Here is an 18,259-nt window from a genome sequence, read left to right as displayed (position 1 = left end):
TTCTGGGCTGAGTTTGGAACTATGAATATATGTGCAAAAGAGGCAATTCCAGGTCCGAGGAAACAAGGGGCATTACACTGATTATTTTGAACAACAATTGGTTTTACCATATCTCCAAGGTCCTGGTTTTTGAGCACTAATTCCAGAAATGTCATTGCATTTTTCAAAAACCTTCATCGACTGGTGGCAAGTTGCAAGTACTCCAAATGTCACCATTTAAAGTAATGGTTAGGATTTTTAAAGAAAAATAGTATGAGTGATTTATTACACATGTCTTCCATTATTGATTGATATCATATATTTATTGCAATACACTTGGTGGAAGATGTGTGACTAAACATCATGTATTACCATGAAAATATTAGTCAACAGCAGAAAAGGACACTTTTTATTAGTATCATAAGAGCATGTAATCATCCCCATTATGCTTGATATCATGTAGTATAAGCATACAGTGAGAGGCACTCCCTCCTCCAAAGAGGTTACATCATAGTCAGTCTACGTAGGAATGAAGCCTTATTGAGAAGAGAGCCAATAGCCTTCCCAGGCCCCTGGGCAAGGTGTGTACGTGGGGGGAGGAGAGGATCGGACAGACAGCCCAGTCCTCGTGCCACCCAGACCACAGTGTGACCCTCAAACCTCAGAGCCACTCAGAGCATACTGCAGGATGCTCTGACAGCAATTTAAAGTGCTCAGGGTTCCAGGCATGGCCACTGTAGCAGTAGCTGCAGTGGTAGTCTGGACCACTGGGCCCTTTTGACTCTTTGGACCACAGGCAATTACCCCCTTTGCACCTCTCCCCCATTAGGGGGCTTGCTTACTGAAGATTGTAATTTGAAACTCTCTTATTAATTAATGCAATAATAAAAGGTAGTAGGGAAAACAAACATGTAACAGTGAAGCAATAAAAGTTCACATAGTAGGATAGAGAAAGAGCAGGGGATAGAACCAAGCTCTTGAGAGGCAGTCCAGAACCCTATCCATCAAGCCACAGACACTGTAAAGTATTTTCAATGAAACCCCATATGTTCAGATATTTATGTAAAACAGATCTGAAACATCTCTCTCGCAAGTCCACAACAAATATTAGGAGATAATTTTACATAAACTTCTACAGGAAATATAGATATTTTGGGAAAGTGGGCAAATTTATCTTCTCATAGGGTAACTGATGAGACAAACTTCCCAAGACTACACAACATTAAAATATATTCATGCATTTATTTCATTTGGACTTCTGCTCCAAGTATAGTCTAATGTAAAAGTCAGCTCAGCTATTACTAGATATGTTTTTGTTGATTCTGGTACTTTTTTTTAAAACTTTGTAGAGAACAATGACAGACATACCAGAAACTGTACATCAAGTAACGGCAGCTTAATTACCCAGATATGCTGAAATCTTAATGGCATCTTTTTCTACAATCTTGATCTTAAGTATTCATTCGCATCTGTATGCAGTTGAGTGCTAAGTGGGTGCAAAATTAAATTAGATGCCTGAGTTAGATGCCTTCGAGTGTCACTAGTAATAGTTAACATTCACTTTGTCATGATACAAATGACAGACTCCTAGAATATTAGGGTTGGGAGAGATCTCAGGAGGTCATCCTAGTCTAATCGTCTGCTCAAAGCAGAACGTACCCCAATGAAATCATCCAAAGTACATCTCTCCCACTGCAACTTGAGACCATTGCTTCTTGTTCAGTCATCTGCCACTGCTCTTTATCCTTCTTCCCACTAATCCTGATTCTCCAGTGCCTGGATTCAATAATGGCTTGTGTGGAGCTAGTATTCAGTTACCCGCTCAAGGTCATTCTTGGTAATATCCTTGGTTCCCACACAGAGAACTAGGAAAAGGTAGTGATCAGATGCCTTGATCAATTTTGGCAGGGACTCTGTCACAAACTGAATTCTAGCTCCTGGCAAGCTGCACACTTCAAGTTTCCCAATCTGGATGGAAGATGGATGACGCCCCCAAACGATCATCACTTGTCTCTTGCACATGTGCAATGCAATGGAGAATCAGGGCCAGTGGCTTTTGGCCACTTCAGTAAACCAGATGATTGTCAACTATTACGCCAAATTCTCTGCGAAAATCTAACTGCATAAATAATCTACAACTTTTAGGGTACGTCTAGACTACAGGCTTTTGTCGACAGAGGCGGTGTCAACAGATACTGTCGACAAAGCTTCTGTTGACAAAGAGAATCTAGACTACATCCAGTTCTGTCGACAAAGCGTCTTGCTTTGTTGACATGAGCATGTAGACGCAAAGGACAGTGTAAATGCAATAATGACTTCTGTCGACAGAACTCTGTCGACAAAAGGCGTTATTCCTCATAGAATGAGGTTTACCACCGTTGACAAAACTGCCAAGTTCTGTCGACATTATGTTGACAGAACTCGGCGGTAGTGTAGACACAGGTATTGTTTTGTGGACAACAGTCCACTTTTGTCGACAAAACCCTGTAGTCTAGGCACACCCTTAAACTCCCACTCCATCTTGGCTCAGTTAGCTCTGATGCTGCAATGGAGCTGACAGTTACCATTGTGAGGAACAACAATAAGCATCTCTGAATCAGAGGAGCAATAGGATATTTTCAGAATAGAAATCTTCAGGAGCTTCCTCCTTCCTTCCCCAGCTTACCTACTGAGAAGATAGAAAGTTGCTAAGGGGAGATTCTTCTGAGCACACTTCAATAGTTCTATCTAAGGGTGGCTTTTAATAATTCACTGTGATAGTTATTTCTGCTCTTTATTCGTTGCAAGCAGCCTTTCATAAAGTTGCTCACGCTCAAATTATTACATTAATAAATAAGGTCATTTCAAACACTGATCTTTAATAAGGCTTAGTTCATAAGTACAGTGACTAAGATGAATGATCTCAACTTAACTTCTTAAAGATAAGAAGATCCACATTTGATTGTATTGTTAAAGTTGGGTGATTTTTCTCCCTCTCAAAATGAGAAGGATTAAAGAAACATGAAATCTGTTTGTATATGCATTCCAGGTCAAAAATGTAGATCACTAAGAGGATTCAACAGATCCAAGTCTCTTTCTTAATTCATATCTCTTTTTTATTCATCAGATTCAAGAAGATACACTTTCAACTTACCATATTTCTAAGGTTCCTTCTCATTTGACTGTTCCACTTTTTTGTTTTTGTCTTTTTTATGAGATTAGGGATCAGTAAAGGCTGATTTGCAATTAACACAGTGTGGACACAGGCTGTGTCTAGACTACATGCCTCTGTCGGCAGAGGCATGTAGATTAGACAGATCAGCAAAGGCAAATGAAGCCGCGATTTAAATGATCGCGGCTTCATTTACATTTACATGGCTGCCGCGCTGAGCCGACAAACAGCTGATCAGCTGTTTGTCGGCTCGTCGCTAGTCTGGATGTTCCCCCTGTCGACATCAAAGCCCTTTGTCGGCAGCCCCGTTATTCCTCGTGGAATGAGGTCCAGCGCAGCAGCCATGTAAATGTAAATTAAGCTGCGATCATTTAAATCGTGGCTTCATTTACCTTTGCTGAACAAACAAATCTACATGCCTCTGCCGACAGAGGCATGTAGTTTAGACGTACCCTTAATTAAGGTGTAGTCATGCACAATGGGTCTACCCCACAACCTACTGTAGTAAAAAGAAAGAATCCCATTGACTCAGTGGATTTTGGATAAGGCCCTGTGGAGGGGCAAGGGGTTGGCGCGACCCTCCCTCGGGGCCACGCAGGGTCTTCCACCCGTCCCCTCCAGTTTCCCTCACCCGAGGTCTCTTCCTCCTTGTATTCCCCGATCACACAGGAGCCCTGCCCCGAGTCTGGCAGGGTCGGTCCATGCTCAGTTGAGTGTTAGTGGCATCGGCGTCAGCACGGGGAGGTAGGGGGGCTCGTGCCCACCCTCACTCCGAGCCCCGACCCAAGGCCCTAAGGTCTGGGGGGATTCGCCGACCCCCTCAGTCCTGGTTGGTGGGGGAGGGAGTCCCCTAAACACACCAAACCCCCAGGTTCCAACACCCTACCCTGGGTCGCTTCCTACCTCCCTCGCTGCATTGCCGTGATGGCTTGGTCCCGAGGGTCTGCGCAGACGGGGTCCGAGGTGCCTCTGTCCGTTCGCCCTCCGTCCGGCTGCGCGTCTTCCTTCCCTCTGTTCTGGCGGCGGTGCTCCTTTGAGCGTCCCACCACAATTACGTTCTCTGCAGCGGGGCAGGACGTCTCCTCTGCCGGGGGGAGTTGCCCCGTCCGGGCGCCTCTGCCAGTAGGCGCCGCAGGGCAATGTCGGCTCCCTGGTGTTCCTGCCCAGTCGGGGCCATGGCAGCATGGCCAGGAGCAGCTGGTCGGGTCCCCCGCTTGGCCCCGCCTGCGGCAGAACAAGCCGCGCAGGGTTGGAGCTTGCACGGAGCCACCACTTCGCCCCAGCATGCCGGGGACGGCACCCAGTTACTGCGGGGCAGCCCCCCTTGGCTCGGATCCCTCCCCCATGTCTGTTACTTCGTGTACGCGGGGAAAAAAATCTGCATTCCGTGTGCCTTACCGGGCCGGTGCACGATCTCAAACTGGTAAGGCTGTAGGGTGATGTACCACCGCATTACCCTTGCGTTGTTGTCCTTCATTGAGTTCATCCATCTGAGTGGTGCATGATCTGTCACGAGCTTGAATTTGTCGTCTACAAAATAGTATCTTAGCGAGTCAACTGCCCATATCACCGCCAGCGCCTCCTTTTCTATAGTGGCGTAGTTCCGCTCCCCGGCTACCAACTTCCTACTTAGATAAAGTATGGGGTGTTCGCTCCCGTCCACCACCTGTGAAAGGACGGCTCCCAAACCCCCCTCGGAGGTGTCTGTCTGGACTATGAAGGGCTTGGGGTGGAATAAAAAAGGATGTGGAAAAAAAAAAGGATGTGGAGAGGGTCCAGCGGAGGGCAACCAAAATGATTAGGGGGCTGGAGCATATGACTTATGAGGAGAGGCTGAGGGACTTGGGTCTATTTAGTCTGCAGAAGCGAAGAGTGAGGGGGGATTTGATAGCAGCCTTCAACTTCCTGAAGGGAGGTTCCAAAGAGGATGGAGAGAGGCTGTTCTCAGTAGTGACAGATGGCAGAACAAGGAGCAATGGTTTCAAGTTGTGGTGGGAGAGGTCCAGGCTGGATATTAGGAAAAACTATTTCACTAGGAGGGTGGTGAAGCACTGGAATGGGTTACCTAGGGAAGTAGTGGAGTCTCCATCCCTAGAGGTGTTTAAGTCTCGGCTTGACAAAGCCCTGGCCGGGTTGATTTAGTTGGAATTGGTCCTGCCTGGAGCAGGGGGCTGGACTGGATGACCTTCTGAGGTCTCTTCCAGTTCTATGATTCTATGATTATTGGTGAAGTCCGGGTGTCTTAGGGCTGGCGCATGTGTCAGTCGTTCCTTCAGCACCTGCAAGGCCCTGTCACACTGGGGGGGTCCACCTTACCTTCGTCGGTTGGTCTTTTTTTGTCAGGTCCGTCAAGGGCTGCAAAGTCCAGTACAAATCGGTGGTAGTATCCAGCCAGCCCAAGTACCTGGCGGACCTGTTTCTTTCTCTTAGGAGCCGGGTAATCCCTGAGCACCTTGATTTTATTTACCAGTGGCTTCAGCGTCCCTACCCCGACCGTGTACCCAAGATAGGTGACTTCTTGCCTTCCGAACCGACATTTGTTGGGGTTGGCCGTCAGCCTGTCTCCCTGCAGGGCCTTCAGGACAGCCTCAAGGTGCCCAAGGTGGTCCACCCACGACCTACTAAAGACAGCTATATCGTCGATGTAGGCCATTGCGTATTGCTGGTGGTCTTGTAACACCTTTTCCATAAGCCTTTGGAAGGTGGCCGCAGCACCGTGCAGGGCAAAGGGCATTGTCACAAACTGAAATAACCTGAAAGGGGTATAGAACGCCGTCTTCCTCTTCGAGGCAGGCGTAAGGGGGATCTGCCAGTACCCCTTGGTCAAATCAAGGGTCGAGATATACTGCGCTCCCCCTAATCGGGCCAGCAATTCATCTACCCGTGGCATGGGGTACGCGTCAAACTGGGAGAGGGCGTTAACCTTTCTAAAATCTATGCAGAATCTGAGTGTTCCGTCGGGTTTGGGGACGAGGACAATTGGACTCCTCCATTTGCTATGGGATTCTTCCACCACCCCTAGTTCCAGCATCGCTTGGACCTCCCCCCGTATGGTATCCCACGTCTTTCGCGGGAGGGGTCAAATCGCGTCGCAGACCTTCTTACCAGGCGTGGTCGCAATGTGGTGGCTTGTCACCGCCGTCTTCCCTGGAGTACTCGACAGTACTGTCGGGAACTGCTGGAGCAGGGTGCGCAGGTAGGCTTGCTGTTCCAGCGTTAGTGTCGTGTTTATCTGCACCGGTGTGGCAGGGGCTAGGTCTCCGGCCCACAGTCCCAGGTCCACCTCGCGGTCCTCCGGGACAACCAGAAGTTGTACGCGGACCTGCCACCTTTTCAATAGGTTCACATGGTAAATCTGTGTGGTCTGTCTCTTCCCCTCCCGCCGTACCTCATAGTCCACCTCCCCGATCTTACGAATAATCTTAAACAGGTCCTGCCATTTGGACAGCAACTTTGATTCTTAGGAGAGGAGGAGCACCAGCACCTGGTCCCCAGGTGCGAAGCTCCTCCGCTCAGTGCCCTGGTTGTAGTTCCGGGCCTGTTTTTCCTGCGCCCGGGTAAGGTTAACCCTGGTGAACTCAGCCAACCTTTGCAACCTCTCCCTGAGTTGTACGATGTAGCGGACCATGCTCGTTCCCCTCGGGCTTTGCTCTTCCCAGGTCTCCCTCAGGATATCCAATATCCCTCTGGGCCTTCACCCATACAGGAGCTCAAAGGAGGAATACCCTGTGGACGCCTGCAGGACCTCCTGGATCGCAAACAGCAAGGCGGGGAGGAGGGTGTCCCAACCGCTGGGATCCTCGTCCACAAACCGGCAGGGCATCGCCTTCAGTGTCCGATTAAACGTTCTACCAGGCCATCGTCCTGGGGGTGGTAGGCCGATGTTCTGAGGAGTTTGATGTTCATCAGCTTACCCAGCTCGGCCATTAAACGGGAGGTTACGTTAGTGCCCTGGTCCATCAAGATTTCCTTGGGGATCCCCACCCTAGTGAATATTCTCACCAGTTCGGTGGCGAGGGTAGGGGCGGTGGTGTTCCTTAGTGGGACCACCTCAGGGTACCGCGTGGCGTAATCTAGGACCACCGTAATGTATTTGTTCCGAGTTTTTGAACGCTTGAGGGGCCCCACTAGGTCGAGGGCAATCCGCTCAAATGGTTCACTCACTAGTGGCATGGGCACTAGAGGGGCCCTAGGCACCCTCCCCGACGCTGTCCTCTGGCAAGTCTCACAGGACTGGCAGAAGTCTCATACCTCCCTGTGATGGGGTGAGCCACCTCCTCCCCGCGGATGCCAGCCCGCCTCGCACTGAACCCGCGGTCGCCCTGACGCTCCTGGGAACCACCCGGAGAGCGGGGCTAAACTGTCATGCCTGTTCCGCCGCCGCAGCCCAGCTGACGAGCGGCACGCAGGGGGTATGGCTGGCTGAGAAGCGGGGACGGGAGAAGGGGGCAGAGCAAGCCGGCGCGGTGCTTGACGTCATCAGGGCCAGATGCCGGCGCGGGCCTTTTGAAAAGCCCCATGGAGTCGGGGACAAGGGGCGAAGGAGAACGGAGTGAAGCGGAGCGGAGAGGGAAAGGGAAAGGAGAGGAACCAGGAATGAGAGAAGCAGGGTGAAGGGAAATAGGAACAACATCAGAAGGGTGGGTGGAGGAAGCACGGATAGGTGGGGACCACAGAGGTACTAGATAGGGGGTAGGAAGGAGCCCAGGGCGGGCGAGACCCGGCGAGCTGGTGCGTTTTGGGCAGGCACCCCACCAGCAGGACAGGTTTCTGCACACCTGTCCTTAGGGCCCTGGGCTGGGGTCCGGGAGAGAGGGTGGGCCCGGACCCCCCTACCCCACTTCGGGGGACTACAATCCAGGGAATAACCGGAGGACCAGAGAAAACAGGGAGAGGGACTGGTATCCCCTGTTACACTCCCTAAACACCCCGGGCCAGTAGAACCTCCACAGGATTCTCTGGAGGGTCTTTTCCATCCCCAGGTGCCCTGCCCATGGATTATCGTGGGCCATCTCCAGGACTGCTTTCCTATGGGTGGTCAGGATGAGTAGCTGTCTCCGCCCCCCCCCCCCACTGGATCCCTAAAAGTGTGATAGAGCCAGTCCGCATGTACCTCGAACCGGAGTCAGTCTCGTCCGCCGTCGGGGTCATCTGGTGTCCCGTCGATGGTGTATTCCCAGGCTCGCTGGAGGGAGGCATCGTCCTGCTGGGTCTCAACAAAGTCCCTCCCCTCGAAGACCCCCTCCGTCATTTGTTGCCACCGCCCTTCGGCGTCTCGGTCGGTCGGGTGGCATCCGTGGTGGTGGGGGCCTCAGGGGTTGCGGGTTCAGCCGCGCAGGCTTGGCCGGCTCCCTCGGGTTGTTGCCACGTCACCCACAGGTGTTGGAACCCCCTCCAGTCATGTCCCAATATCGCGGGGTAGGGCAGCCGCGGCGCTAAGGCCACCAGGCATCGGGTCCCCCCTCCCTGTCGGTCAGGGTCACCCAGGCCGTGGGGTACTTGCAGATGTCTCCATGGATGCATTGCATCCTCACTGGGGGTTCCCTCGGATTCGTGGGGTCCACGAGGATCTGGCCACTCCTGGTGTCGACAAGGGCTTCTATCTGGATGGCGTCGAGGTGGATCTGGACCGTCAGTCGGGAGCTCCCCTCGGGTCCGCCCTGGTACGCAGTGAGTGCCTGTCGGAAGGAGCAGTCCATAATTGGGCAGTCTCTCCGGAAGTGCCCCTCCTGCCTGCACTCGAAGCAAAGGATTTTCTTGGGCTCAGGGTCGGAGTGGCGCGGGGCCTCCGGGGGCGGTCCCCCTCCCTGGCTGGTGGGATCCTTCGGGGCCAGCCGGGACTATACCGGGGCTAGATGCCTCTTCTCATCTCCCCCTTTGGATGTTGCGCCTTCTCTCGCGGGTCCCTCCTTCGCCCTCCGTGTACCTGTGTTCGGCTGCGTGGAGCGCGGGGTCCCTGTCCATGGCCTCCCAGGCTCGTCAACCCCCTCCGCAGCGAAGAAGTCTTCCATGAGGCCCACCACTTCATCGAGGGACCCCGGACAGTGTCGGCGAACCCATCGCTTCCCTTCGGCAGGAGTATGTGGGTGAACTGCTCCAAGTAGACCATTTCGGCCACTTGTGGGCCGGTCTTACCCTCTGGGTCGAGCCAGCGGCTCCCTGCCTCCTGGATCCGTTGTGCCACCACCCGGGGGCAGGCCCCGTCGGCATATCGCACGTCCTGGAACCTCTGCCGCTGGGTCTCCGGGGTGATGCCCAGCGGGTCCAGAATAGCCTCCTTGACCCGATGGTAATAGAGCGTTTCCTTCGCCGACAGGCCACGGTACGCAAGCTGGGCTGGGCCCATAAGGTAGGGTGCCAGAATGGTTACCCACTGTTCTTCGGGCCATCGGGCCGCCACCGCCACCCGCTCAAACGTCACCCAGGAGCCCTGCCCCGAGTCTGGCAGAGTCAGTCCACGCTCAGTTGAGTGTTAGTGGCGTCCGCGTCGGCGCGGGAAGGTAGGGGGGCTCGGGCCCGCCCTCACTCCAAGCCCTGACCCAAGGCCCTAAGGTCTGGGAGGATTCGCCGACCCCCTCAGTCCTGGTTGGTGGGGGAGGGAGTCCCCTAAACACACCAACCCCCTGGGTTCCAACACCCTGCCCTGGGTCGCTTCCTATCTCCCTCACCGCATCACTGTGACGGCTTGATCCTGAGAGTCTGCGCAGATGGGGTCCGAGGTGCCTCTGTCCGTTCGCCCTCCATCCGGCTGCACGTCTTCTTCCCCTCTGTTCTGGTAGCGGCACTCCTTTTGAGTGTCCCACCGCAATGACATCCTCTGCAGCGGGGCGGGGATGCCTCTTCCGCCGGGGGGAGTTGCCCCGTCCGGGCTCCTGCGCCAGTCAGCGCTGCAGGACAATGTTGGCTCCCTGGCTTTCCTGCCCTGTCAGGACCACAGCGACGCGGCCAGGCGCAGCTGGTCGGGTCCCCCGCCTGCGGCAGAACAAGCCGCACAGGGCTGGAGCTGGTGTGAAGCCGCCGCTTCGCCCCAGCATGCCGGGGATGACGCCCGGTTAGTGCAGGGCGTGGGTTCTGCCCCGTCATTGGCCCCATGGGTGAAATGATCCCTGCTCTTACTCAGACAAACAGGGAAATAAGAGGAATTAATGCTTCCCTTTCCTTCTTATTCTTGGGCCTATAGTATTGATTTTGATTGCAGTGGGGAGAGAAATTAATGGGGATGCAGGTGCCCCAATTCATTCAGTGAATACTTCAAAAAGGTAGCCATTCAAGTCCCTGGACAATGCAATTTAGTGGGTCAAAAGAAATAATTGTACAGTTGATTTTTTTGGGAATTGTTTTAAAGCATCTGTTTGAATCCGGTGTAGAACTTGGTGGCAGTAGCAAATATTCAAATGAATATTTAGAATTCTTCTGCTGGAGATTTTCCATGCTCTGTAATCCCTTGTTGAGAGTCACTTGTTGGGTATAGAGAGGTTAAAATCCATCTCTCTGCTGGTAGGAAACCCATTGTCCCACAAAGATAGAACTAATCAATGTTGGTGGCTCTTTTAATGGCCCTTTTTCAGCTACTCCGGCATAGTATGTTCTTGCTACACAGTGGGTTTTCGAATACACACTGAAGGGCAGTCCTATGTGATTTTTAGAATTATTCCCATCAAAGATGAATCTGTGTGCAGGGGAGGCAATCAAGGGACCCAGATAAATACAATTACATCTATAAGGGTACGTCTACACTACAGTGCTAATTCGAACTAACGCGTCTAGAACTAAAAACTAGTTCGAATTAGCGTTTTGCTAATTCGAACTAGCATGTCCACATTGAGTGGACCCTGAACAGGGGTTAAGGATGGCCGGAAGCAGTGCCGGCAGGGCATCAGAGGAGGACTTAGAGCGTGGAGATGCTGTCTCAGGCTAGCCGAGGGCTGCGCTTAAAGGGACCCGACCCCCACCCCGGACAGACAGTTCTCAGGGGTGCCCTGCTTGAAAACCAGTCCTGGCTTGGAGTGCCCGGAGTGCCCACACTGGGCACATCACACCACTCGGCCATCAGACTGGCTGCACTTGCCGCAGGCTGCCATCTGGGGAGAGGGGGCAATTGGGGGGCTGCAGGAGAGTTTCCACCCCCAGAAGCCCGCAGAGCCAGCCCAGTCCTCCCCATCGGGGGCTCGTACCCCATTCCTCCCTCACCTCCTTCCACTTACCCCTCCCTAGCCCCCCTTCCTGATGTACAAAATAAAGATAACGTTTCTTCCAACATTGACTCTGTCTTTATTGAACAAAACTGGGGGAGACTGGGAAAAGGAGGTGGGAGAGGGGAAGAGAAAGGCTGGGAGAGAGGAGGGCAACTAACATGATCAGGGGTTGGGAACAGGTCCCAGATGAAGAAAGGCTACAGAGACTGGGACTGTTCAGCTTAGAAAAGAGGAGATGGAGCGGGGACAGGATAGAGGTCTCTAAAAGCAGGGGTTGGGTGGAGAGGGTGCATTCAGAAAAGTTCTTCATGAGTTCCCATAAAGAAGGACTAGAGGACACCAAAGGAAAGGAATGGGTAGCAGGCTTCAAACTAGTAAGAGAAAGTTGTTCTTCCTCACAAAGCAAATAGTTAACCTCTGGAACTCCTTGCTGCAGGAGGCTGTGAAGGCTACAACTAGAACAGAGTTTAAAGGGAAGTGAGATCAAGTCATGGAGGTTGGGTCCATGGAGAGGTATTAGCCAGGGGGTAGGAGTGGTGTCCCTGCCCAAAGTTAGTGGAAGACTGGAGAGGGATGGCACGAGACAAATGGCTTGGTCACTGTCTTCGGTCCATCCCTCCAGGGTCCCTAGGGTTGGCCGCTGTCGGCAGACAGGCTACTGGGCTAGATGTACCTTTGGTCTGACCCAGGACGGCCATTGTAAGCTCAGGGCTCAGGGTCGGGGGTCTCAGTGGACCCCCTTGATTTTCATGCACAACTGGTCCTGGGTGGCCAGGCTGGCAGCTCTCCTGCCCTAGCCGGCCACTTTCCTGTGCCTAGTGCGGAGATTGTGGACAAGGTCCACGATGTCCGCACTAGCCCAGGAAGGTGCCCGCCTCTTGCAGTCCCGGGCAAGCTCCCGGGAACCGCCAGCCTGGTCCCGGGAAGAGGGGGAGGGCTGGGGGACATCGGGTGGGTGGCTCTGTGCTGTGACAGGTGCAGGGTCTGCTGGCTGGGTGCTGGCACGCTTGCACCTGGCATGGGCACCGTAGCCAGCCCGTGCCCCTTTAAGGGGTCCGGGGCCGGGAGGGGGGCAATAGAGTTTCCCTGGTGTTGGCCATAGTGGCCACCAGGGAAACCTGGGGAGGGCTAGCCTCCCACTAGTTCGAATTAAGGAGCTACACACCCCTTAATTCAAACTAGTAAGTTCGAACTAGGCTTAATCCTCGTAAAATGAGGTTTTCCTAGTTCGAACTAAGCGCTCCGCTAGTTCGATTCAAATTCTAACTAGCGGAACGCTAGTGTAGCGCCTATGAATGTTAGTTAGAACTAACGTCCGTTAGTTCGAACTAACATTGTAGTGTAGACATACCCTCTGAGTCTTAATCAAGTTTAGTTCTTATTTCCTTTTGAGTGATGAACATCACATTACATGACATAATGGGTTCCCAATATAGGGTTATTTTAAGCATTGACTTTCAGTTGCATCCTTAAATAATCACATGTTCAGAGCTTAAAATAACCCTTTGCAACACATCTTACTTTGAGGAATGATATTGTATTAGAGGTATCAAGTAACACCACCAAGGCTCCTCACTGAATGCACTGCAGAAGTAAGTTATATACTGAACACTTATTCATCCATAGTATTTTCAACGGATGGATCTTTAAACTAAAAATTTGAATCATCCTGGAAAAGTCACTTGAAATTTAATAGAAATAAAATCAATAAGGTTCTGTACAAATTACTTGAAATATTCTGACCATTGGGGAAGAGGTGACCTTTTTGTTTTAGGAAATATTATACAGGACTACCCTTCTGTGTGGATTAGAAAGTCTACTGTGTAGCAAGAATGTACTATGCTGGAGTAGCTAAAACAGGGCCATCAGAGGAGCCATCAACAGTGATTAGTTTTATCTTTGTAGGACAATGGAGTTATTATCAGCAGAATTATGGACCTCTCTCTGCCCAGCAAGTGACCAGGAATGGGGAGCATGAAAAATCTCCAGCAGAAGAACAGGAGGAGGAAAGGTCAAGGAGCCTTATGGGAGGCAATCCGTTGCCAAAAATAGAAGACTTTGCTAAAAGGAATACGGACAGTGGGGGTTTTGTCTTCCACCAGGGGCACCAACAATTGCCAAGAACTCTCAGGGGCGAAGAGGACTCACAGGAGGATTTGAGTCATGCATTTATGGTTTTGCATAGATCTTAGACTCTCCTGTGCTATCTATGAGTAAAGACTGTGCATTTAAGAAGCTCCTTAGCAATGTCTGGATTTTGGGGCTTAGAGCATTCAGTTTGTGTAGCTCCATGTCCCAAGGAACAATTTCAGACAGGGAAGTCTGTACCTGTAGATGCCAAGAATTAAATTAAAAACAACAAATGGTCTGGTAGCACTTTATATACTAACAAAACATGTAGATGGTATCATGAGCTTTCGTGGGCACAGCCCACTTCTTCAGGATTGGATGTACATAGGATCCAAAGGCTGGTCAATTAGTAGTGACTGTAAATAATGGGAACTCAGCCAGCTCAGTAATACCTATAGGCTACGTCTAGAATGGCATGATTTTGCGCAAATGCTTTTAACGGAAAAGCTTTCCGTTAAAAGCATTTGCGGAAAAGAGCATCTAGATTGGCACCGACACTTTTCCGCAAAAGCACTTTTTGTGGAAAAGTGTCCGTGCCAATCTAGATGGGCTTTTCTGCAAAAAAGCCCCAATCACCATTTTCGCTATCGGGGCTTTTTTGCGCAAAACAAATCTGAGCTGTCTACATTGGCCCTTTTGCGCAAAAGCTTTGCGCAAAAGGACTTTTGCCTGAACAGGAGCAGCATAGTATTTCCGCAAGAAGCACTGATTTCAGACAGTAGGAAGTCAGTGTTCTTGCGGAAATTCAAGCGGCCAGTGTAGACAGCTGGCAAGTTTTTCCGCAAAAACACTTGCTTTTGCTGAAAAACTTGCCAGTCTAGACACAGCCATCGAATTTAACAAAAATGACATTCTTTCTTTAGATTTATTTCTTAAAAATTCCTTATAGAATTTTAGAGCAGGTATACAATGTTAAGGGAAATTACATACAATGGTACTTACAGAAAAGGTTTTTCTTTTCTGTTAAATTCTGTAGAATTTTTTCATAATTAGGAGTCTTATTAACTGAAGATATATGTCCACAAATCCAACTCTTTTCATTTCAAGTGATAATAATTTATACAAGAAGCAAGTTAGTTCAAATTCTTCTGAATGTAATTTTAGTCAGCTCTTAAGTATATTACTAAGAGAAAAAGAAACATCAGAAGAAAGATTAAAAATTCAGCATAGATTCACCCTGTGTTCAAAGAACATTCTGCATATAAGACACATAATACAGGCAGGTACACCAAGTACACCACAGAGTTTATAGATTTTAAGTTATTGAATGGGAGTACTGCATGCAGAAAATTACACGTAGAAATGTTAAATTTACATTTTTTAAAGAAATAAAAATAATACCAGGAAATAAACGTTTGCTCCTTAAAAAATGTTCAGCGAGTAAAAATGTGCCTCAGGGACTGCCAAGAAAACCAATTTCTCCAGAAGAACCTCTTTGGAAAGGTCCCAAACTCAAGAGAAGACTATATTTGCAGTGGTAGATAGTTTGAAAAGCTTTTCACATCAGGCAATGTCTTTAACCATGTTGGACCAAATTCTGCTTCCTTGTGCCAGAATTAATTATACCATTGTAATTCTGGAGCATTTCTAGACTAACTCCATTGTATCCACTAGAAATACTCCAGAATGACACTGGTATAATTTTAAAGAGCAGGAGTAGGCTCTTGTAATTTTTAGCAAGAGTCTTATAGGAAGGGAACAAATATGCAATTCATATCCCTATAGTACTACGTTACTATACCTCATCCTGTGTGTGTGAAGTAGGAAGGAGGGATAGCAAGACACTTTTCTATCCCATATAAATGTCATATAGAACTCACAGGAATAATGGAATTGGAAATCTGGGAATGATGCCCACCACATGCACGATCCCTCAAATGGAAGGAGGCAAAGCAGCATCATGGCACTGCCATATCTTTCCACTGGCCAGCAGAGTATGCTGTATTTTGTCAAGAGATGGATTAGTAGATATGCATCTATTGCACAACCGAGAACACCAGTTTTTACCTCCTGCAGGCACAAAGCTCCTCCATAGTATCCCTCATTTGGAGCAGTTCATAAATATACGCTCTAGCCTTTGGTCACTTGGACCTCAAGGCATTAAAATTCAATGGCAACACTCACATTAATTGAAATAATGAAGAATCAGGAGCTTAATGAGATAGAAATATAGTACAGATTAAAAAAGAAGCTCGGGATTTCTGATCAATTTCGCGTTCCTCTGTATATAGACTATCTATGGTAGCTGTTATGTTTTATAGTGGATTTGGAAACATATGGTAGGGATACATTTTCAAAGCCAGTTTTGGAGATATAACCATGTGATTATGGAAAGGCAAACTGGTCTGTATATAAAAAGTACATCTCCAGATATGCAACCAAAGCCTTCATCTAATTTTATGCCCAAACTGAAATTTGTAAGGTCAAAAAATTCAGATGAAATTTCTTATTTGTCAGTTTTCAGAAGGTACCAAAACCAGAAATGCTGAAATATTGCAAGACAGGCTGCTCTTATGAGATTTCCACCTGATTTTGCAGACTCAGGAGGTCCAGAAAGTTGTAGTGAGTTCTGAACTAAGCACCTGATCTTCTGAATGTTTGTCTGAGCTGAACCCAAACATCATATCTTTTAAAGTTTGTTAACATCAGAGATACTTGACTCCTAAAATGGTCTAGAAAATGGTTTCTCTCTTTTTAATGACCTGAAAAGAAAACACAGCTGTAAATATAGAGTGGTCAAGATCTGGACCCAATCTCTGCAACTTTGACACTTCTATAATCCTTTTCTTGTTGCTTAATGTGATTTGCTAGGGTGCCTTTTATTACCTTTATCCTCAGGTTAGTTTATTCTTAAAAACAGACATAACTGTTTATAAATAAGGCTGTATAAAGGATTTTTTCTGTGTCCAATGTTTTGACAATAATTGTATGAACAGTTTCCTATAGTGGGAAAAAAACCCCAACTTAAATAAAAACAAAAAGGTTGTTCATCCTGTAACCACATTGGAACACGAGTCTTCCTGATTTAAATAAATAACAAAATTCATAGCAGGACTAAGAAATGTAGAATTTTACTAGTAATCTTGGAGTATACTTTGCAAGTAGAAAAGCTCTTACATTTTAAAAAGCAATAATATCTTTTGAAGTGCTTGAGCTGTCTATCAATCCTCACTATGACTACCTGCTTTCAATTGCACCTCAGAAGGGAATACATTACGTGGATTAGTTTCGCACATACTAGACAAGAAGTGTGTAGGTTTAAAATACATACACACATTTTTATGCTGGCTAATTCAAAGTGTCATCAGAGTGAATGAAGGGGAAAAAAAGGTAAATTAATTCTTTTCTACCAGAAAGCCAACTTTTAGTCAGCTTTTCCCTGGGTGTTTGTATGTGCAAACCCACTGAGGATTCCTGCAGAAGAAAGTCTATTAATTTTCCATGTAGTTGTTGACGAAAAAGCTATCAGGATTATGGGCTGAATATTTCTAGTGTAGGGAAAGTAAGGGATGCAATTAATCTCTGTGAACTAAAATATACCTCTTTTCATTAATCTTTTATTGTAAATGAGCAAAGTAATTGAACCAGTACCACACTGTCAGAATGAATGCAATGCCGGTGGGACATGCATGAGAAAGCACATACTGATTGAGTATTAAATATCTAACGGCAATAATTTATGGTTCATTACCTCTTTTTGGAGTTTCTCAGTTGCATAGTGCTTGAATTTTAAGTAGTCCGACTTTCAGGAGAAACAGCTTTCAAATGCTGAAGACAGCAAATGTGCAAAACTCTCAGACAATCTACTTAATTTGGATAGTTTCATACTTAGTTGAGCCAGGCTCTTTAGTCTGCCAGAAACACGTTAGATATTTGCAACTTGGATTAATGCAATTAAAGTCTCGTGATGAATATTTCAGGGATCATCACCAGCTCTAAGTTTCATTTTGCCATTTTGAACAGAAAGATGTGCACGAGCATGAGCTGTATGCAGACGAGGATCCACTGTCTAGGCAATTTATATGCTCAAGGTCCAGATTCAAAAATGGAAATCCCAATAGGCTGTCCAGATTCTCTATGTAGGTGCTGATCTTAACACTTAAATGCCTGTTTCATTGCTTCCTTCATTCCAACACACAGTAGGATATTGTGTAGACTATTTTAGCTATGAAGTGGAAATAAAGGATAATTGCTCCCATTGCTCAGAAATGTTACTGTCAATGGGACTATTTGCATGCTTAAAGTGAAACCTATGCTTAAATTGCTCGAGTGGGGCCCATAGGTGACCTCACCTGCTCTGGTTACGTAATAACGTTGATAGTAGGAAATCTAGCTTCAGTAGTGTTGCAATGGTGCAAGACACTCAAACCTTTGCTTCCTTTTGAGGCCAACAGCCAGCCACACATCTTCCAAATTACAAAAAGTAACAGTCACTAACCGGAGGGCCTGGTGGGGAGCAGTATGACTATTCCTACATGTTGAATCAGCACTTCCTCATTTTGTCCTTCACCATGGGGTCTCCAGGCGGATTCAAGCTGTGCTTTTCTGGTCAAACTTCTGGGAAAAAGTGATCACAGAAACGAAGCAAATTCAAAGTGGCAAAAAATGGCTTCAATTGAGAGAGAGAGAATTTGATACCTACTTTATACTAGTGTATATGTCTGCATCAGGTGCAAGGCAGCAATGAATCTGTCCCAATAGATCCAGTCTCTAATTACTTTTGAGCTTTACTATTTGCCTTTTAGATAATTATCTATCTGGGTTGCTCCTGTATCACCTACAAGGCTCTTTGGACCCTTGAACT

The sequence above is a fragment of the Pelodiscus sinensis genome, chromosome 12 (genome assembly GCF_052426305.1).
Source record: "Pelodiscus sinensis isolate ZL-2025 chromosome 12, ASM5242630v1, whole genome shotgun sequence".
Taxonomy (NCBI): domain Eukaryota; kingdom Metazoa; phylum Chordata; order Testudines; family Trionychidae; genus Pelodiscus; species Pelodiscus sinensis.
The sequence above is the reverse complement of the archived record's forward strand: the minus strand, read 5'-3'. Positions refer to the sequence as shown.